Below are 6,000 nucleotides of genomic sequence, written 5' to 3' on the forward strand. Positions count from 1 at the left end.
CCCACATCAGGCTGGACAAACTGTAAGTGTGAGGCATGAGCAGGAGGAGTGAGGACCAGGAATTCATGACTTTTATCTGACCACTGAAAGCCCGGACTCACCTAATCTCTGTATCACTACTACCAAGAACAAAGTGTCACCCTGTAAATTTAAAGTTGTGGTTCCCAAAATTGGATTAGTGAGACTGGGTGGTCTCTGGAGCTTTCCTCCATGAAACACAGGGTGATGCTTTGGCCTGTTTGCTATTACGCAGAATTTGTGCAAAGGCACATTCATATCTTCCCAACGCTTCTTTTCCAAGTTGTTAATATTATCTGTTCCTACATGTGAGGAAAGGTAAGGTGCACACAACTGTAAATAGAAGGGTAGAGGTGTCAGTGAGATAACGACTTCATAGAGCTGTAACCTGTGAAGTTTGAGCATCCAGAAGCACAAAGAACCTGCCTCGCCCCAGTACCCTTAATAGTCCCATCTGAATTGTGAGAGGTGGTGGAAAGCCCTTTTCATTCTTAAAACAAGGGAGGGGTAAGAGGTAGGGTTGTACAAGCATCAGCTCCTTAGCTTCTAAACCCCTTGCCACATATAAGATCTTTTCTTGAGTCAGCAGCATTCTGTGCTGATTTTCTCTGCTATTTCTATTGCACATAGTGTAGTTTCTTGTATTAAATGTGAATTTTAGAGGTTCACTTTTGCGTCTTACTGTCAACCCCCCCACACGCTCTTTGGTTTTTATAGAAAGCACTTTTATTCCCTTGGATCTACAGCACTATTGAGTCTTTACTGAAATTGTTTTTGCTTTTACTCTCTTTTATCTTTTTAATGGTATTTCCCACCAAATTGACTTGCAGATGTTAATACTTTGACAACTAAAGAAGCAGGTACGTCTGAGTTGTCATCTTGCAGTCAGTTTTTCCAGAGGCAAAAAGGAGTGCTTTCCCACCAATTTATTTAACTTTTTGCCTACCTAACTGCATTTCAAAAGCTATCTTTAAGACTCTTTTATGGACATAGAGCTCTTAAGCATTTAAGAAGCTTCACAAGGATTTAGCCATGCAATTCATATAGTCTCTAATAGAAATTATGTGGTTAATTCCCCATGCAATCCTTTTTTTTTCTTTTTTTAACTATAGCTGGGCAATTTGTATTTGCTGAAATGTGGCCAAAGTTCTCTGTTAACCGTCAGTAGGGGAATTATGAAACCTCTTTGCACAGTAACTCACTTTTACAGAACTAAGCCCACGTTGCTCTTATCTTTCCATATTAGGCCGGATATGTTGTGTCAAGCATTTCAACCTCTAGCTTCCATCAAAAGATAAATGACAGCTGTCTCTGAATTAATGGAACATGAGAGCAGATCACTGCTCTGCACCCTGCACCCTATGAAATGTTTAAGTATGCACTCACCTGACCTGACCTTGCTCTTTCCACTTTCCAATTTGTTTTCTGGTGATTGAGAAAGGTGAGGGAAGAGTTCGGCATGCATGCAAGATTTTTCTGTCAAACACCACTGTATCATCCATCAGAAATTGTCTCTGTCCCTCTAAAACCAACAAGGTATTTTAATAAAAATGGGTCCTGGTAAACAAAACAAAACAAAAAAAAACAAAAAAAAAAAATCTGTGAACTTCATGGGATTAACTTTGATTCTTATTCTTCTCCTGTTATGTGCAATCATATTTTTGTTAAATATCTTCCTGTGAGATACTGTGGCCTCAGTTTTGTTAATCTGGCTAAACCAGGAGGTATTTCATTGCATACAGTGTAATAACACACTCCACCTCACCCCCCACAAAAAAAATTAAAAAGGAGATTAGAAACTATTGTCTTGAAGAGTTTCTGAAAGAGCAGGCTGAAACTATATCACTCTAGATTTTGTGTTGCTAACCAGATTCTTGACCAGGCAGCAAATAAGAACTTGAACCAGCAACCACATGTATTTTATGTATAATAGATATAGTGAACATGTACATGTGTATATATATGTAATATATATGTATTTGTGTGTGTGTGTGTGTATAGTATTAAAATATAAATAACTATTTGTATTATTTTTGTAGGTTCCAAAGTAAAGTTGTGAAGAAGCCCATCTTAAAAGCAAGACTTGGAGGAGTAGACTAAACCAGGACTTGTCTCTAAAAACAAATGTGTAATTTTATCCAAATGTCCCAGTGTGAAAATAATTACTATGGGGGGCTTAATTAGCATAAACGGGACACCAGTAAGCTGTCTAAACACTGTGGTCCAGACTGCAGAGTATCCTTTCCAGTACAGCTGAAGCTCCAGAGGATGACTCTTTGGGAACACGAGCCCCAACGTTGCACTGCGATACCGGCTTGCACTGATTGTGACGGACAGCCGAGTACAGCAGGATTTGGCAACAGGAAGAAGGATGAGAAAATGAGTATTTCAAGACATTCATAAATACACTTTAAGCAGTAACCTCTATCTCGCAGGCAGGATGAAGGTGATGGGCTAACCTGAGCCTCACATTTTTAAAAGGTCAGTCATCCAATTGCTCACACAAAAAATGTCACAGTACTTACGTTCCTAATTTTAACACACAGCTGCTACAACGGCTTTCCAAAGTGGGTATTTATGTGTTTGACTGACTGGATTTCACTTTCTGTTACATCAGTCATATCCTAGTCAAGACAACTGAGATAAAGCAAAATATATCTGGTGTAAAAGATAGGAGAATCAGACATGTAAACCGATTTTTTGAGACTAAGGTACCTCGTTTACAATCTCTGAGCTTATAATATGGATGCTGAAAGAGGTATGAATTTTTGTATGTAAGTTTCTATGCATGAGTTTTTAAACAGTATTCTAGACACCTTTTTCTTTTTGAATTCCACTGTATGGCAATATGAGAAAAAAAAATTTCCATATAGATGGAGATATAGGCAGAGTAAAAGTGTGTGGATGAGGCCAAAATTAGAATAAACAGAGGATTTCATTTTTCAGTGATCTGAACTTGACATTTTCATAAGCTTCTTTTATGGTCCGTAAACAAAATAAGTACAGAATCAATGTCTGCTGTTTTTATAGGCAGTCTCAGAGGCTCAATACAGAAGAATGACATTTGGCCTCATCAGAATAAGAAACTGGCTCTGTATGTGCCTCTGGTGCCTGTGCTCACTTGTACACGTCTCTGGAGCATTGCAAGTGTACTTCTGAACTGTAGAGAATGCAGAGAGCAGGGGGTTTCATCTCTGTGTGCAATCTAAGGCTTTTTGCTTTCTCTTTGACCATCTGATTGCAAAACAATACGTATTGTTTTTATCCACTAAAGTATGTCATGGCTACTTATGTGTAGGTATTCTTCTGTGAGTGGAGCGTACTAGCCACATTAGAAATACAGCACTGGAAATGATTAAACAGAGACTTCAGACATACACATGATTAGGTATTGGAAGAACACTGTTTCTTCAAGTTCTTCATATGACTTTAGTGTTATAACAATTAGTTCACGTGATTTATGGAACTGGTAACTTCAGCAAGGGGGCAAATAGCTGCAGCTTTGTCGGTTCTAATGAAGCAAAAATTCAAGACCAGATTCACACACCAGATTCAAATGTGACCTGCTGCTCTGTAAAAGACCCTTATATTTAGGATACTGGTACGAATACTAGGTGCTGTGCTACCTAAATCACACTGACAGCACAAAATTAAACCAACAGTACAGTAATTAAAAGCAGAAAGGTGCAGAGACAAATCATAAACTGCTTTGCTCCTCAGTAGCACCAAGTAGAGCTAAAAATTTGTAGTCTGTTTTTATGTATTTGTAGCCTGAAGGATACCACAGCATTTCATAAACAATAAGTGTACAATACCCTGAAATGACATTGGTGGGGAACGGTGGCCAAACCTTAGCCTAATGCCATAAGCACAAACCTCACTTTTTAACAATAATTAATGGAAACGCGAGTACCCACACCAAACCAAAGGAACCGTATCATTGTGAAGCGCCATGGGAAAGAGTCAAAGGCCCAGCCTAAAGCCTGGGGACCAGCAGATGTCAACACAGTTTGAAAGAAGTAAACCAGCTGACTACAGCCAGCATTGTCCTTTGCAGGAATGAAAGGGAGAAATGAAATTTAGACCCAAACTCAGAGTTTGTCCGTGTGAATGGACATCTTTATGCAAGTCCACATTGGAACATTTTTTAAATCTTTGCAGGAATTAGTCTAGTGTTTGACTCATTACCAACGTATCATAAAAAAAGCCTGCAGTAATAGTTTGTTTGTGCTCTGTTCTTCCCTCTAGAAGAACATCGTGTAAATTTGATTTTTCTTTGAATTGAAATTGAAAAATGACCTCAGACACTGAACTGGCATTCACTAGATGAGGATGTACACCCAGGCCTTTCGGAGACCTTCTGTACCGCTGGCTTCTTGCGAAGCCTCTGCAAGAGGGCATGGCTCTTATCAGAGGATGACTTTGGGGAGGAAGAAGGGTAGAGGAGAGAGAGCAGATGGATGCGTATGCTTAGGTTATTGCTCCAGCAGGCATTGTTGTATCCGTACATACAATTCCTGATAGAGTTTTGCTGGTGGTGGAGGTTTTTTGATCTGCATTTGTGTCAGATGTGGCTCAGGCTGTTTGCCATGGGCCAGATCACCAAACTAAATTCAGCTTTGCTCAGAGTTCTGTTGTAATTCTTGTGCTATCACATGTCTGTCTTAAACAAGGGATAGTTTCTACCTTTATTAAAGAAAGTAAAAAGTATGTTTCTGGTAACAGGGAAAAGCCTAGAAACTGCTAGTGCTAAGTGCTTAAAATCATAAAGGGAAAAAATGATTATTTTTTATTCTTATCATTTTTAAGCCATGAGATCTTACATTTAAGTGCAAAAAAGGGAAACACTTAAAGAACGATGAGTGAAAAGAGGAGAGTCTATCTGGTTAGATAAATTGTCCATGTTCCAGCTTTTCACCCCTACTCTTGGGTCTGAGTAAGAACATCCTGTGCAACATTTCTTCCCTTGAGGTAAAACATCATAAAACAGGAGCATTTTCACAGAGGAACAGCAGTCTGTTGTGAGCCAGCAAGATGCCTTTGGAAAGAATACAAGAGTGAAATTTTGTGAAAAGCTATCCTTATTGACTTGTTTCTTATTCTGCAGTATTAAACAAAACACTTTCCATTTTGCTTTTTTCAATCACATTCAAGGTGTGACGGGGTTTTTTTACAACCTTGCACTCCTTCCTGTGATATTCTGCCACTTTCTGCCACTTGATTTGGCAGTGCCAGTCATCGATATTGCATGATCTTTTGACACTGTTGCAGATTTCACAGCGTACCCGTGTGTATCCTCTCCACAACCTGAAAGACCGTACCTGCTGGACTCATTCAGGAATCTCTAGTTTGGGTCAGGGGGGTCAGGATGTGCCTGTGGGGAAAGGGCAGGGTAGAGAACCACGGAAGAAGAGGGGACTCCAGCTTTTCCCGGCCACCTTCAGCTGGCCAGCACCGCAGGAAAAGTCTCCGCACGCTCCGATGCACCACTACTCTTTTGCACGCTCCTGCACAAACACACAGGCAGAGGAACAGCGAGGAGGAGTGCTTCTTGCACCCATTAAGGAAGTAGCAGGATGTAATCTACCTCTATATAATTAGTCAGCGATACTCATTCACACTACAGAGATCGCTATTATTAGCGAGAATAAGCAGCAGAGTGGGAGATGGGCAAGCAAACCTTTTTGCCCAAAGGGTCTCGGTCATAAGAGCCAGCTGCCGGCACGCAGCCCCTTCCTTCGGCCACTGGGTCAGGGCCACTGGTGAGCCTTCTGCTGGGCGAAAGGATCGGGCAAGCGGTTTACTCACTAACGGGGGCAACGTTTGTTTTCTTCAGGGTACTGCTGCTGTTTTGCAGGGTATAGCACCAACTAAAGAAACCTGCCAGTGCGAAGGAAAGTAAATAAAGCATCTGGGGAGTAGAAGAGGAAATTTTCTAAGGAGGAGCCTGAGGTTTTTCCTCCAAGAGGTGCTGTATACGCT

This window comes from Haliaeetus albicilla, chromosome 21 (assembly GCF_947461875.1).
Source record: "Haliaeetus albicilla chromosome 21, bHalAlb1.1, whole genome shotgun sequence".
NCBI classification, from domain to species: Eukaryota; Metazoa; Chordata; class Aves; order Accipitriformes; family Accipitridae; genus Haliaeetus; species Haliaeetus albicilla.